Genomic DNA, 17,414 nt, shown 5'->3' with positions numbered 1-17,414 from the left:
AAACAATTTCTTAAAAAACGCAAGCTCCAGTTCAGGGTTTCCAGGGTAGATGGCAGAGGTCGCACTTGCGATCCCTGGTGAACCCCCAATGACCTCCCTGTGAATGGCCAGCCAAGTGCACCATTCGTGCTCATAAATTGTAGAGACATGCAGTCATTTATAAGCATGCTTGAAAATATGAGAACAATTATGGGTTTTTTCTGCATAAATACCAACCCTGAGACGCAAACCTAACTTGTTGATTCATTTCACAACAATGTAATGAACGCCAATGGCATGAAAGCAGGCCTCAATCATTTTATTTCAATGCCACCATGGCCTCTCAGCATGAGTGGGCACTCAATTGTACACACTCCATCTAACACTGAAACAGAGAAGCCTTCCTTTTGTCTACATTATTGCTGTCTGCAGCTTTTGGAATGCACATAGAACATTGCCATCACTGGCTTTATCCATCATGTGAGGTTAGAGAACTCAAAGTCCTTTTGGTCACAGATTGTAGAGAACATACTCAGAGTCTCAAGGACAGTTCAAGCATCTTCATTGCATCTTTATGGGGACACAAACCCACTCCCGAACCCACGTGTCTGTAACCCTGGTTAGTGCTTTTGATTGTTGAGCCCTACTATCTAAGTTCTGTCTTTGTCTCATTGTTCCTATCGTTCCCTACTATCACCACAGGTTAATGTTCTAATTGGGAATGGGATCATGCCTTACTGTTGCTCTGTAAGCTTTACCTGGTTTCACTCACAAACACCATTACTGTTACCTTATCCTTATACTCCACCGTTTCATCTCCCCTGACTCTTCCCCTCCAGCCTTCTGTACTGCCGATGTTTCACTCCTCCTCTCTCCTGCCTCCACCCTTTGATGTTAACTTTTTCACCACTTGTCCCACTCTACATTTTCTACCAATCCATTCCCCACTACTACCACTCCTACTCCTTCCACATTGTTTCTACTCTTCCTCCACCCATACCACTACTCCTCCTCCCACATTTCTACTCAACCATCCTGCTTCCACTCTGTTCTAGTGTTCTAACACCTTACAGTATCCTCTCTACACACTTCTCAAACATGCACACTCACATTGAAGAAACGCAATTACTCCGATGCCAATGCCTAACCTGAACCAAAACTCTACTCCATAAGACCCTGCTCCTTCCTTCCTACCACCTGCTGGTCTCTTGATCACTTCCTCCTCTGACCTCAAAAGATACACCCACACTTCCGGTTTCTTGTCCCCCGTTTAAATATTCCTCACTTTGTACTGGTAGCCCCAATCATCTTTCCTCTTTACACTCCCAGGGCATCGTTGTGCAGGTAAAAGCTTTAAATTGGAGCCTATACCCGCCAACTTTCTCAGTGCTGGTGTGCCTGTGGGCAGACTTGATGACACTGGGGAAGCTCTATTACTGTTCTTGATTTTGAGTCCATCGTCGGGGATCCCCTTGGAAACATTCCACTTTTTTCTGCATGGAGATCAAGTGGATTTTCTCTTTAGGTTGCGGGTTCACCACGTTACCGGTCTCACTCTGTGGATTTCCATTCTGTACTGCTGCATGGCTGCAGCTCGCATCTCTCTCTCATCCGCCATTCCACAGAAATGATTGGATCCCTGTGGCACTGGTGCTTCAGCTGGGTGGGTGACTGTTCTTGAGTTCCCCGGCTTAACTTCTCTTCTCCTTCTCTCTTCAGTGCCAGTAACTGCAATAGAAAAAGAACACTGGTAAATACACACACTCAGAGGCAATGCTGGAGGCATGGTATTGCAAATATAAAAGTTGCTAGCAAAGGGGGGAAACAGGAATAGGACCCTCTCTAATGTCACTTTCCACCTCAGAGATAGGATGCCTCTGGATTCGTCTCTGGTATGCCTCCCAACCCTGGCTGGAGGTCCTATCATTGTCCTTTGAAAAGGCTGAGTTATTGGGCTTTTCAAACACCTCTACTCTTTCTTCTACAAATTTCTCCTCTAGTTCCTCTCCCTGTGATCTATCTGTCTACAGGTAACATGATATAAAATCCACATTGGCTTGTGTGTCCAGGAACCACCTTAAAACTCTCGGGTTTGTGTCTTCGCTTCTGGCCATCCATACTAACGGTGCGTGATCTGCGATTAGCCTAATTTCTTTGTGGTTAAATAGTAATGGAGTCTGTGCATGGCCCATTTGATCAAAACAATACAAAATCAACCTGATCAACAAAGCATAGTGTAGGTGTGGCAAAGTAGCTTGAGCATTTCATCAAATGGATTTACTGATCGTTCTAGATACCAATACTTTTGTATACCCTTTAAATGATAGGTACAATTGTTGACATGAACAGAATGCTGCATACCAGGGAGATAATTACTAAAATATATACTTTATTCACATAGATTACGTTAAAAATACAAAATTAACCTAATTCTTCAACAAAGTGGTTTGTGCACCCCTTTAAAGTGACATGTGCAGAAACAGACACTTTCTAGAACATTAAATTAAATGGTTAAGATAGTGTGACCAAACGTTTGCTGCTAACCTAACTTCAGGTAGTGTCATTATGACACGTCAAAATATATGTGTCACACTACCAGAGCATGAACCTTGTATTATACATGCCACTATTGTATAGCACATCTAATGGTTCAGTGAAACAGCTGCCCCGAATGCAGCTGACTTCTGCCCGGCGTGTTTCATTCCATTTCGTATCTTAATTCAGTAAAAGGAACTTCTTCAGGTGTAGTATCATATGAGAATTGAGTTTGCTTTGCAAAAAACACTCGGGTTTACAGTCAACCGTCTTTGCCTTCATAATTCGATGACTGGGATAATGTTTCCTTAGTAACTCTGTCATTTTGAACACATAGAATATAGTGCAAAAACAGCCTCGATTAGTGCTGTTCATAAAATTTAGTTTAGCACTGCTCTAGAAATAAATAGAGAGGGGAGTGCTTACCACCACTTCATATGTGGTAAATTCAGGTGTGCCAAGCACCTATTGAATAGGTGATTGTAAACACAAATTAAGTACTTCCGTATATCAACAACACTTTCTCAAGATTATCTTTTCATGGACGTTGTTGCCATGCTGAATAATTCATACAAATGTCACCCTGCTAGCACTAGCACTTACCTGAGCAGTAGTCTTGTGTTTATGGTTCCCAGTGGGTAAGGGTTAATATGTTGTGCCTCCAATCCGTTCACTGTCGAGCACGGCAAGTATGCGAGAAGCAAATTGAGAGCCAGATCTTCTATTAATACCTGCTGCCTCTAAAGGTCCTTTTATTAGGATGGGGGTGTGGGGTGAATATGATTTGTGAGATTAACAGTCACCTCAAATGTCTTTTTCGAGTCCTAATTGGTGTTGGTGAGGAACTGCTTAGAGATAGCCTTCCGGCTCAGTGTGAGAATATGGGTGGGATGTTACGTGGTACACCACCTGTTAATATATACTACAAGCAGGGCGTTGAAGTTGTTATGGCCGTGCACTTGCATAATAATAATCAAGAGCACTGTCTCTGGGCACTGACTGACCAAGTAATCATGGTCCATAACCATCTGGGATCACACTGCTACTGCAGTTAGGCTAGTCACCCTGGTTGAGTTGGATTTGAAGAGTCTGCCTTCACAGGATTAGGATTTGTTATGCTGGATAGTACAGATTTTCCATACATTTGTTACAGAAAGTCATGATTCTATTAAAGACTCCGAGGTGAAGATGATGCTCTTACTTCTCTTTACTTACTCGAGCAGCACTTCAACCAAAACAAACATGAAAAACAAATAACAACAAAAACTACAAATCCCAATAAAACCATCACATTTGTAGTCTGTTTTTCATAGGTTGTTCAAATCACGTGACTTCACAGTCCAATTATACATCTCCTATCCTCTATAACACCAGCTGTCCTCATAGTCCTTCCTCTTTCTTTTGCTAAACGAACATCCAAACTTGCGCCCCAACCGGTAGACAACTTTAACTTCACCTTGTTCCCTTCTCAAGGCGTTGTCTTCTGCTCCGCCCCTGCTGAAACAAATATAAACCATCACCAATCTCATCATGAACGGGTGGGCAATCGCATAACAAGAACATTACCATATCAAATACAACATCACATTATTTCCTCAAATACCATATGTACACATTTTTATTGTAGCGATTGAAATTGGGTGGAATAATCTTTCTCCTCCGAGTCTTTAATAGAATCATGACTTTCTGTAACAAATGTATGGAAAATCTGTATTCTATGTCAAGACTCGGAGGCTCAGATTATGGTAGTTTAAAGCTTACTTACCACCAACGCTGCTACTTGTTCCACTGGTCTAAAATAAAAATTCTTAAACGTTTCCTCATTAGACCAGTCTGCCGCCTTCAAATTATCTTCTAGGCGGGCTCCTGCCATAAAGGCAGACGACGCCATAGCACCCCTTGTGGAATGTGCTCCAAATTGACCTACATCTATGCCTGGCTCTGCCATGCACCACCTTAGCCATCTAGACAAGGTAGCTGATGCTACAGCTTTAAAAGACTTCCTAATAGTTATCAGCAATTGATATTCCCCATTAGGTCTCACCCTATTCGCTCTGTCTTCGTACATTTTCAAGCATCTAACTGGACACAATTTAGGCTTCCCCGGAAAAGCCATATACTCAACCGATTTAATGTTTGTCTTTGTTCTCTACTCTATATAAGATACTACTCCTGAAGGTGAAAAGGATTTCCTATTTACCTCTAAAGCCTTCACATCAGACACTCTCTTGCATGAAATCAAACATAACAAAGTAGTTAACGTAGCCCAAAGCGCTTTCCTAGACAAATACTCATTGTCTGGCCAAGTCTCAAACATCTTTAACACCACACTCACATCCCATAAATGGGAATATCTGGGTCTGGGTGGTCTCATGCATCTGATCCCTTTCAGAAGCCTACGTACCAGAGGGTGTTCACCTACCGGCCTACCCTCAATGTACGCATGACCGGCCGATATCGCCGATCTATAATTGTTAATGGTCCTGTAAGCCTTTGCCTGAGCTGCCTGTGCTGGCAAAAAATTCACTATGTGCACTACATCTGTTTGTACGGGATCAACCTTTCTCTCCATACACCAATCACTCCACTTACTCCATGCCACTCTATAGGCCTTCCCGGTAGCTGGTGCCCATGACTCCCTAATAAACTCCTTAACCGTCCCGAAAGTCCTGGCTTAGACCAGTTTTTCATGAAATCACCCATGCTATCGGGTTAAAATTCCCTAACCATACCAATGGGTGAGTTTCTCCTGATGGATTTAACAATATGTCCTCTCTGCGTGGCAACAGAATTGGAGCCTCATAAGACAACTCTGGTGTCACTAAAACCACTGTAGCTTCTTGTCGCCTGACTTGTGCCACTGTACCTGCTATCATGGCGAACGGAGGGAAGGCATATTCTTTTGCTGGTCCCCAAACATGGAGAAAAGCATCTGTCACTGTCGCTTCTGGATCTGGTCTCCAGCTGTAAAACTTGGAGATCTTCCTGTTCAATCTCGACACAAACAGATCTGCCTGACACGGACCTCTCCGATGCATTATCTCCTGAAATACTGAGCTGTCCAGTTGCCAATCGTTGGAGTCCATCAAGTATCTCGAATTCCAATCTGCTACCAGATTGAGATCTCCTGGCAGGTGTTCCGCTCTTATACCGACTCCCTTCTGGAGGCATATCTGCCAAAACTCTTTGGCCATCTCTGTCAGCATCTTCAATCTCGTTCCACCCAGTCAATTTATATATCTGACTGCCGAAACATTGTCCATCTTTAAAAGAATGGCACCATTCACTCCTTCCCAAGTCCAACACCGGACTGCAAAGGAACCTGCCAGAAGCCCCATGCAGTTGATGTGCAGACCCAACTCCTCACTTGACCATCTCCCCCCTGTCGATTGGTCTCTACATCTGGCTCCCCATCCCAATCGACTGGCATCCGACTCTATCACCAGGTCCGGGGATGAGCCAAATATCGCCCTGCCATTCCATGCCTCCATGTGGTAGTACCACCATTCCAGGTTCAACTTCACCTCCTGTGACATAACCACCTTCTGTTCATAAGATAGACCTCTTTTGAGGTGATCTATCTTCAGCCTCTGCAATGCTCTGTAGTGCAGAGGTCTGGGAAATATTGCCTGAATTGATGATGACAGACGACCTACCAGTCTTGCTATTTCCCTCAATGAAATTTCCTTCTTCGCCATCATACACTTGATCTCCTTTATTGAATTCACCTTCTCTAATGGGAGTTTGAGAGAACCTTGAGTTGTCTCTAAGCTGAAGTCTAGGAATTCCATTTCCTTCACTGGTTCTAATTCCGAGTTCTCCAGGTTTATCAAAAACCCCAGTTGCTGCAACAAAACTGTGGTTATCCGAGCCTGCTCTACTGGAGTCTCCCTATCCTGACACATCAGGCAGATATCGTCCAGATAAATAATTATCTTGATCCCCTGCTCTCTCAGGTATCCTACTACAGCTTCAACAGCTTAGTGAAGCACCATGGAGCTGATGCCAGACCAAACGGAAGGCACTTGAACTCCCATTTCTGTCCTTTCTATATAAACTGTAATAGCTTCCTCTGATCCCATTGAATCGGGATCGTTAGGTATGCATCTCTGAGATCTATCCTTGCCAGCCAATCTCCCTTCTGGAGGACATCTCTCAAAAGATGAATACCTTCCATCTTGCAGTGCCTGTACACTAGGGATAAGTAAATCCTTTTAGATTTATCACAGGCCTTACCTTGTTTTTCCCTTTCACTAAAAACAGGTTGCTTATGAAAAATCCCAGACCTTCTGAGGCTGGACCTATTGTGTTTTTTACCTTGAGTAGCTCTACCTCTCTGTCTAAAAGCTCTTTGTCCTGTTTGCTGAACCTTATCTGCCTTTGCAACATTACTTGATACAGTTCTCGCCAGAACTCCAACTGAAAACCGCGCACATTCTGTCTCACCCACGCATCCGAGGATAACTCCTCCCATTTTTCTACATGTAACTCTACTCTCCCTCCTACTGGAGGAATACTCACATCCACCTTTTCTACTACTTTTATTTCTCTCACCTCAATTATTCTGGTGCTGTTGTCAATTATTACTTCTCCAACCTCTACCTCTGCTTCTTCACCTGGAAGGCAAGAAGGGGTTTGACCTTCTATCTTCTTTCCTCCAATTGGATCTGTCACTATAGGGCCTTCTATATTGGCCACAGCTGGTCGATCGGCCCTTTCCTCCTCCAGCCCTGTCAAAAAACTTCCGACCAAAAATCTTTTTCAATGAAGATTGGGCTCTGTCCATTGACACATATGTGCTGGCAAACTTCGCCATATCTTTAATAAACAGGTCCTCAAACAGCTTGCCCTTCGCTGCCATCGCCTGTTCTGATGTCGCCATTTCAGCCAGTCTGGTGTCCAATTTCATTAAAATGGACCTCCTCCTCTCAGTGGCCAGCGTCGTATTAGCGTTACCCAACAGACAGAGGGTCCTCTATGCCCAACCAGCCACAATATCCGGATCCATGGGCTCCTTCTTAGCTTTTGCTTCCTCCGCCAGCTGCCAGATTTTTGTAATCGGCCCCAACATGTCCAACAATTTATCCTGACAGGACCTCCAGGACCTGTCAATGCCCCTCTTCACATCCCTGTCATATCTGCCCAGGAACGTAAGAATCCTGTCATCAATCCCTGGGGTTTCAGCTACCCCGTCCGGGACCCTCAGTCCCGGGCATTCCGCCTTTAGCTTGCTTCTTGCTTGTCTGCTCAACGGTGCCCTCAACCGTCTCCTGATATACTCAGCAATCTTTTCTGGAGGATCCCGCTCATTGGACCTTGGATGCACCAGGTCATCTGGATCAAACTCATCTTTCAGTGAGTCCTCCTCTTCCCTCCTGCCTTTTTTGCTTTTGGGCTCCCATTCATCCTCATCTGGGGAGGACTGAGGCTCTGATGTACTGTATACCTCAGATTTTGAACTGCTCCTGCAGTAATCATCCTCCGACTCACTCAAGCTCATGACTCGTCCCTCACGAGACATCACATTCCTTTTCCCCGCTCTGGATCTGTGAGGTGAACCCGGGGAGGGTCTGGGCGCTACAGTCCCTGCAGGTTTTACTCTTACTTCCCCCTTTTTTCCTGTGCGCCTTGCCTTGCGACAAAGCCGCCAGGTCACGTAAAATGCCCCTCTCTCTATGGGGCCTCTCGGCACTCTCCATTCTTTGCACTGCCTCACTCATGTGTAGGCCTCTTTCGCGAGGACCTTCTGATCCTTCCGCATAATCACTCATCTTGTGCCAGTGCCATGTAAATTATGTATGCAGTTTACCTGGGCTGCCCCGGTCTAAATATGCTTATTTGTAGCTAGGCGAGTCTCAGGATATGTTAGCAGTTTGTCTTGGGACTGAGCCTGTCAATAAGATATTTAACATTATCCTTTCTAATTTCACCTCCCCAGTCAGGCAGTGTAATGAGGGGTTTATTCAAATTTACCTGGGCTGGGCCCTTTATTCATGTCCTGGACAGCAGAGGCTTCAAGCCTGTCACGCTGCCTTTGTGCTGCCGCCAGGTGGCGCCTGTATTACAGACAAGTGCTGCGGTCACTCAAAACCTTGAGCGTTGTTTTACTCAAATGATCTCCGTAGCTGAATAAATTATGCTGCCGGTCCCTCTGAAGTAGAAATTAACAATGGCGCCGGAACCTCAGAGTCCCGTCGCGCCGTTACGAATTTCTGCCTCACAGTGCCTCCTATCGAAGCCCCCGACGCCAGAATTTCCAATCCCGACGCGTCCCCAAGCGGATATGCTCCGCCACCGTCCTTCGCGCCTCTCCCTTCGTGCTCTATCCTCGCGCTCGCGTGCGCTACTACACTAACTGCAATCACAATAAATTCCACAATAAACACAATTATAGAAACATAAATCCACTTATCTCTCGGCTGCTCGAGCAGCAAAGAAAGAGGAAGGACTATGAGGACAGCTGGTGTTATAGACGATAGGAGAGATGTAATTGGACTGTGAAGTTACGTGATTTGAACAACCTATGAAAACGGACTACAAATGTGATGGTTTTATTAGGATTTGTAGTTTTTGTTTTTATTTGTTTTTCATGTTTGTTTTGGTTGAAGTGCTGCATTAAGTAAAGAGAAGTGAGAGCATAATCTGAGCCTCTGAGTCTTGACATAGAATCACGTGGTAGGTACTGAGCTTCTGGTTGCTGTGTTGCTGATAGGCCATTAAGATTTGTAATGATTGTCGGCCATCTTGGAGTGGAGCCATAGTCAGTTCATTTGATGGTCTGCAACTCTATTTTATCGTGCAAATGTCTCAATCAGTTCTGCACCACCTTAATGTATATAGAATTATAACGAGCATGGTTGCATATGGTCAAGTATTAACGCAACGAAAACAGTTATTAAAGGAAATGTTAAATCCAATGCCACACGATGCTCTCGTTAAGACCTAACTCTGCATTGTTGCTTAAGAAAATAAGGCACTGTACTTGCTCAAACAGCCTTTTTTGTCCTTGTCTGTGCAGCCGCTTGGCTTAATTTTTAACAACACAGTCCACTTTAATGTTTCACATGGGTGTTCCATCATCACAAAATGAGTCACAAGGGGTGCAACGAATATTACGATATGAGTGGAATTAAACATGTCAGGCATAAGTCAGCTGCATTCTGAGCAGCCGTTTCACTAAACAATTAGATGGTATTGTGTGCAACATAATAGTGGCATGAATAATGAGAGATTCATAATATGGTAGTCTGCCATAATTACACTTACTGAAGTTGTTTAGCAGCAATCATTTTGAAACGCTTCCTTAATCAATTGATTTCATGCTGTAGAATTGTCTGTTACTGCACATGTCCCTTTAAACGGGTGTACAAGTCACTTTGTTGATTACTTAGGTTAATTTTGTATTTTTAACATAATTTTTTGTGATTATCTGGTTCGTGGTATTCTGTTTATGTCAACAATTGTACCTAGCACTTAAAGGGTATACAAAGGTATTGGTCACTAGAACAATCAGTGAATCCATTTGATCAAATGCTCAGGCTAATGCATATATGCCAACCATCCCGATTTAACAATATCCCCAATGCATTCATATGGGGAAAATGCATTCTCCCGATTTCGGTGCTGAAATCTCCCTCTCAGGGACTTCAGAATGTTGGCATGTCTGCCAATGAGCCACACCTAGACTATGCTTTGTTGATTGGTTCAATTTTATATTGTTTTGCTTGTTGTTTCAGGGACGACCCCTACAATGCTTAAACCCTGAAGTAGTAAGGCCAGCCCATTTGATCACAAGTGCATCTATTTCATCAATCGATAGTTCATCTCTGTAGTTTGTAACTTTTGCCTTATGTCAATGATTGGTTTCTCTTCTCAGTTCCCAACCTGTGGCAATACAGCCCCTAATTTGATAGTGGAGGCATCTGTTTTAAGGTGAACTTTTGTAAAATGTAGCTACATGAGGATGCGACTCTTGCATAGGGCCACCTTCAGGTGATCAAAGTCGTTCCCTGCTTGTGCGTCCCAGACAAGAATGTTAGGATGATCCTTTTTAATCTATAAGTCAGAGGGGTGGATATGTCAGAGAAATGGGGTAAGAACTGCTGATAGTAGTCACACTAAACCCAAAAGGGTTTGAACGTCCTTCGTCTTGATTGGTTCTTTTACCTTTTGGATGACTTCTACTTTCACACTTTGGGGAATGACCTTCCTGTTTCCCACTTAAAATTCAAAAAATATTACCGTAGATTGGGCCAGAAGGCACTTGGCAGGATTTTCAGTTAGGTTAGCCTTCCTGGGCTGTATGCAGACAGCTGTCAGATGTCTGAGGTGTTCTTCCCAGCTTCCCAGGACAATATTGTTGAAAGAGGCTCCCCGAAATTCCCAGCAAGGATCTAGGACCTGATCCACCAATTGCTGGAAAGTGGCTGGGGTCTCATGGATTCCTCAAGGTAGCACTGTGAATTGGCATGTCCCTGTGCTGTGGAAAAGTATGTCCTTGGCTTGGCAACATCGCTAAGTGGCTCCCTCCAATACCTCTTTGGAAGAACCAAGGGGGCGATATATGCTTGGCTGGGCCACACGTCCCTATCAGCTCATCAATTCAAGGCATCAAATGACCTTTGAAGCACAATGTAAAAATGCCATGCCACAGTAGGAAAATATGTTGAGACTAAATGCACTAATTTAGGCAAGTCTAGCCATGTAATAACACTTATCAGTAAAAAATGGCATGACTCAGTAGGAAAATATATACAGACTGGATGTATTAGTGTAGAACAGGATATCCATTTTAATAATACTTGTAATATTTGCTTCACCCTTGATGTCCACTATAAATGCTATGCCACAGTACGAAAACATGTCCAGAGTGGTTGCACCAGTTGAAGGCCAACTACTAATGTATGCGAGTCTAGCCACATAAGAACACTACCATGTTGCCTTACCCCTGATTCCCAGTTATAAATGCTAAGGGAAACATGTTTAGATTAGCCGCAGCAATGTAGACCAGTCTAGACACATAATAACACTTACACTTACACTTACCATTTTTGCCTTACACTTTATTCCCAGTTACAATTTCTGTGTCCATCTAAGGAAATACATCAGACTGCCTGCATCAAGGCAGGGCAGTCTAGTCACATAATAAAACTTTCATGTTTGATTTAGCCTTCGTGCCAGTAGAACATGTTTTGCCACAGTAAGAAAACGTATCCAGACTAGGTGCACAATATAGACCAGCCTAGCCACATAATAACAATGATCATGTTTGCTTTACCATTGATGCCCAGAAAAAATTAAATGACAAAGTAAGAAAATATATTCAGACTGATTTTATCAATGGAAACCAGTCCAGTCAGGCAAACACATGTATTATGTTTGATTTTCCCTTGAAGGTTGGTAAATAGCATCATGCCACAGTAATAACATATTCCTGATGGGCTGCACCAATGTAGGCCACGCTAGCAATGTCATAGCACTTCACATGTTTGCTTTACCCATGATGACCAGTAATAAAATACCATGCCACAGAAAGAAAATACATCCAGGCTTGCTGCACCAAGGTAAGCCAGTCAGGCATGCAGTAACAGTTATCTATAAAGATGCAATGCCACAGTTAAAAAAAATTGCCAGGCTGGCTGCACAAATGTAGGCCAGTCCAGTCACATAATAGCACTTATCATGTCTGCTTTAGCCTTGATGTCCAGTCAAACATGCCATGCCACAGTAACAAAATTAATCTAGAGTGGCTGCTCCAATGGAGACCAGTCTAGCTCCGAAATAACACTTGACATGTTTGTTTTCGCTTGGGGCCCACTAAAAATGTCATGATGCAGTAAGAAAATATATCCAGACCAGCTGCAACAGTACAGGCCTGCATAGTTTTATAATAACACTTATCATGGGGCTTTACTGATAATGCCTTATAAAGAATGCAATGCCACCGTGAACAATATATACAAAGGGTTGGTTGCTGCCGGAAAATCGCGCTACGCCTCTAAATTCACACTCTTAGTACAGGTCAATCATTAGCATATAAATAATGAGGTGATCCTCTTGTTCAGAATTTATTATCGAGTTCCAGCTAACACGTGTTTCGACATTGGGTCGTTTTCAAGGCTGATTTATCATGAATAACAACATAGCCAAGTGTTGTCAATATAAAATGCGTGAACATTGTAACAAAGCTTATGCATTCCAGCCAACCAAAGAAAAGCATAGATGTATATAAAACGATATTGAGTATAAGAAATAACATGTGGTTACATACCCAACATCATAACAAAACGACAGGATGTTGAGACATAAGGAAAAACAGACAAGAACCTATGACCTTGCTGATTATTCTGATTGATTTCTTGCATTTAATATCAATAACACATTGTTAATTGGTCATGTAAAACACCTTACTTCCCATGACCGGTATTAATATGGCCCTATTGTTAGGTGCCTAAAACAATCAACGAATATAGGTGCATTCATCTATCCAAATATGTTCCAAAAATGTATAGATTAACACTCACAACCAGTCTCTCATATGCTCCCTCTCTCCTTCTTTCTCCCTCACACTCACAAACAAGTTCAGCATTTCACGTGCCCCCAGGAATCAGCTGTGAGATCTCCTTCAAAGAGACAGCGGCTCAGCAGTAGGTCAGGGGTCAGCAGCTTTTAGCCCTCCTTCTTCCTGTTCTGAATCAGGCCATTAGCAACATCAGCACTCTGACCCCAATCCCCATCAGACACAGACACAGAGCGAGAGGAATGCAGTGGCATTTGTTTACCTGCACAGGTTGGCTTTCCAGTGGCCATGCAGGGAAATAAATGCTATCAAGTCAGGTGGCGTCTCTGCTGCACGTGAGACCGTGCAGATTGCTCCTGTCCTGGCCCATGTGCAGCCATATGAAAGACAATAGGAAGTGGGAACACCACCAGCCTTTACATTTGCAAAGAATCTAAAAAAGTTAAGATTCTTTGCAAATGCAAAGACTGTATACTTGTATTACGAATTTTAAAAAGACATGTCTTTTCATTCATGTTTATGGTATGATTAACTTGTGGGCAGTGTCCAGTGTCCCCTGTGGATGGGACACCCCTCAGATCTGTGTTCTTCTGGTGTTCGCTCTGTCATGCTACAAACGTGCTTAAACTGGAATTTGGGCCTTGCTAGACTTAAAATAAAATACATAAGAGCAGGTTTTCTTCTCTTAGGCAGTCAGAAAGTACCCAGGCTCCATGCACAATAGAAGACCTGAGTTCTTTGCTTCCCGTTTGTTCTTCTCGCAGATTACATGAAAAAGCTGCATCAGAGCAAGGCCAGGATGAGTCTGCACGTGTTTTCTCCCAGCATTATCCTTCAGGCTCTAGTGTGCTCTGTGCCCTTTGCTCTTGTTAGATGCCCTCGCATTCGGCTCAAACCATTATCTTGGGGGGTGATCACCTTCCTACAAAACGTAGACATCTGGTATGTAATGTGTCGTTCCTCCTGGGAGCTTGGTATCTCCGAGGGCTTGTGCTGTCAGTAACCACGTGACCTAAATAATAAAAGCAATGAGCGGCTTCCCACACTTCAGTCTTGAGAGTAACTGAACATGGTGTGGTGAGACTTTATTGTGCAGCAACATGCTGGTGCTGCGTAGCTGGCAGAGGGCCTGCCCTGCAAGGCCGCCCACCAGGACAGTGCCCCTGCTGGGCAACGTTGTCCCTCATAGCAGTCAGCCATGCTTGTAGAGCCCCCGCTGGGCAACTCTATCCTGGAAGCCGGTGCCCCTGCTGAGCAACTCCGGCATTGTCTGCTGATGCAGGCCTGGGTGCTCCCAGGCCATGGAGGAGCCTTTGTGCCCAAGGGCTGACCGGGTGCCCCTGGTCCGTAGATGTATGCTGGGTGGCCCCCGGCCTTCATGTCACTTCTGGTGATACCGACGTATCCAGGGTCATCCCTACCTATGATCCTACTGCGTGATCGCAGCCCATGTGTCTGCTGGGTGCCCCCAGCCGTGGTCTGCCTGGCCTGGCCCGTTCCTTATGTCCGCTGTATGCCCCCTCCAATATGGCGTCTACCGCAGGACCGCGCATGCGCGCGGCTGCCATGACGACCTCTCAACAACTCGAAGTTGGGAGCCGACAGCCCGCCTGGCAGATATCGCATACACCGCGTCTGCATCGTGAATGCATGTAAGAATGGAATCCACTACCAATCTTCAGCAGCTGTATGCTCAGTCCTAATGTTACATATAATAGGTTCTTACCAGCTCTCGGATCCGGGTGTGATACTCGATCCTTTCCATTAGACACTACTGATTCAGCTAATCCAGTGACTGAATTATACACAGTCATGCGAGGGATTCTCCCTCGCCACGGAATTCGACTGACAAGTAAACTTGCATTTTCTGATTCTTTACAGCACACGCACTGTGCGAGCGACTGTCAATCTATCTACTCACACCCGGGGTGCCTCATACTTGCCTCTGGACGTGGTGAGTCATGCTTTTGCTTTTCCTTCCCTCTTAAAAGTTTTGAACTCTAGGAGAATACAAACCTAGTAACTTACAAGCTGATATTATACCTCTTGCTTCCCATACAGATTATATCACATGATTTAGAATTCTCTGCATTAAGGTTAGTGCCTATCTTTGGATGTTACATACAACCTTTACTTTTATTTTTTCGAATTCCCCATGAGTTAATTAGTTTCCTTACATTTCCATAGGAACACCCACTTATGCACGAAGGAACTACACATTTCCTGCCCTGAAGATGGATTCAACTGAATCCGAAATGCGTTGGCACTATATTACACCCAGGAGTGTTTAGGACAAAACACACTATCATTATTTTTGAATGTGAATTATTTTGAATGTGTATTATTGGATGATATGTTACAACCCATCCACATTGCTGGATCTACATACACTGTATGCTAACTTGGAATCTAAATTACCATTTGTATTGTACATTTACATCAAAGGAAGGTTCCTTTGACGTTATTTGTTATTTGCTATTTGGTATTTGTTAATGTTGAGTTCGACACCTAATCCAATTGCATGTTTAGACTTGGGTTTGAACTGATTTATCTCTTATTTTCATTTCATTTTTTGTAATGAGTTTACTTACATATTCTTATATAAAAATATGTTATGCTCCTGTAGTATGAAGGTTCTCTGGTTCTTGAACTGACTTTACCAGGTGCACAGCCTTCTTACTTAAATACATAGCCTATTTCAGCTATGAACATATACAAGTACTAAACTACCTCGCTCCTGAAGAGTTTTATGTATACTATTGAGGGGGTGTCTTCCACTTTCTAGGAGATTCCGACTCACAATTTGTTATTCAAATCATCAGGGGATTCTATCCCACTAGGAGTGCAATACGGGGCTATCGGTTGGCAACACCCGATGTATGTCTCTCTTTCTGTGCTCTGATCTCGAGTGGCCTCGGGATCCGCCCTGCTGCACCTGAAATCCAACTAATTAAATGCTCTGAATCTGCTGGAGTCATCACTTACGTTTACACTGATCGCATGAACTCCCAGTAGTGCCTCCCACCCCATGCCTCCAGGCCATGACATAACATGGGGCAGGTATGACTGCATTCAAAACGACCCTCTCTCGCTGTTACTACTTTACTTTCTTCAACCACTCTCTTCCTTCTCCTTCTCCACTCCCACTCTATCTCCGAGTTGTATCACACGTTTCCCTTTTTCGCTCAACCTCCCTTCCCCTTGTCCATTCTCCCTGTGTTCTCCCTCCTCAAGTTTCACACGCAATCATTTGTCACCATGTATTTTACACTGTGGCAGTCTACACGTTTGAACATATTTAAACGAAAAGATGATTTACCGTTGAAATGCCACGTCACGGTAAAGGTGATCGCCATGGAATCTCGATGTCGCAGCTGAAGCCTGTGTGGAATGAGAGAGTCTTGGCGTCTGTGCTACATCGCATGCGCACTTCAGGGCTCTGAATCGTTGGTTCCCATTAGAGAAGTTAATGAAGCATTGGGAGGGAGCGTGTGCCTTTTGTTCTCTAATGAGTCGCCGGGAAGGGAAGATACAAGAAGTCAAGCAGTCTGTGTGTGCAGGTCATTATGTGAGGATTTCAGTCAGAACGCGTCAGTGGGCACATCCTGGTCTAGCTAATGTTTGATGTCCTCGAGACTAATGGACATGGCCTGAGAGACCGCTGATAATGAAGCCCGATGAGTCACAGCGCGCCAGGCTGCACATTGCAAGGTACAAATGTAGCTGGAGTCATTGGCATTCCACATTTTATCACTTACTAGATCACTAGAGTTTATTAAAAAGGTCTGGGCCAGATCACACAAATTACACATTGCGAATGCTGTGCTGCATATCATCTGATGCTAGCATGATCAAGTAGTGCCAAACTGCACAGTGCAATATTGCACGAAGTAATGTGAATTTGTGTCAGGTGAGGTGAGGTGGTGTGCATGTCATGTGTGCTGGTTTATTTTTAAAGCACATTATATGCATTACTCCGGCGACGTTCAGTTTTGCACCAGTGCTTAGCACATAAAGACTGGCTCGTGCAAATTACTGCTGTGCACTTGTCATTTTAAGCAAATGTCATTCTTGCACCTGTCAACTGCTAGAAAAGTTGTGTCAAAACCTAGATGCACCGTTGCAGTATTTCCCAGCTCTAGGATGGCGTGGAAGCTCAGCCAGGATTGTCAGTGCTATTGGCGAATCCAGCGCGTCCTTTCTACTCTGCGATTTCGCCGAAGGTTAACCAGTGGTATTGCAATTATAATGATTGTTTTTATTATTATTATTATTATTATTATTAATAATATTTGCTTGCAATGTGAATTAATTGCTGTTATTTTATTACATGTGCTCTGTGATGTTATATTCTGATGGGATTTAGTTGACCTGGGCTGTG

The 17,414-nt window shown here is 43.9% G+C and overlaps 1 protein-coding gene and 1 long non-coding RNA gene across 2 annotated transcripts in view; one reads left to right on the top strand and one right to left on the bottom strand.

The window, feature by feature from the left end:
* Positions 1-17,414, top strand: part of LOC138515885 (neuropeptide FF receptor 2-like) — a 620,178-nt gene that overhangs the window by 420,317 nt on the left and 182,447 nt on the right. The gene's annotated exons all lie outside the window — the stretch shown is intronic.
* Positions 295-16,440, bottom strand: LOC138515492 (uncharacterized). Its single transcript, XR_011282026.1, has 3 exons — positions 16,353-16,440; positions 3,971-4,008; positions 295-1,707 (listed from the first exon to the last, which is right to left on the bottom strand). It is a non-coding gene; the product is annotated as an uncharacterized lncRNA (long non-coding RNA).

The sequence above is a fragment of the Ambystoma mexicanum genome, chromosome 6q, assembly GCF_040938575.1.
Source record: "Ambystoma mexicanum isolate Mex_15411 chromosome 6q, UKY_AmexF1_1, whole genome shotgun sequence".
Taxonomy (NCBI): domain Eukaryota; kingdom Metazoa; phylum Chordata; class Amphibia; order Caudata; family Ambystomatidae; genus Ambystoma; species Ambystoma mexicanum.
Note: the sequence above shows the minus strand (reverse complement) of the source record. Positions and strands in the feature narration are given on the sequence as shown.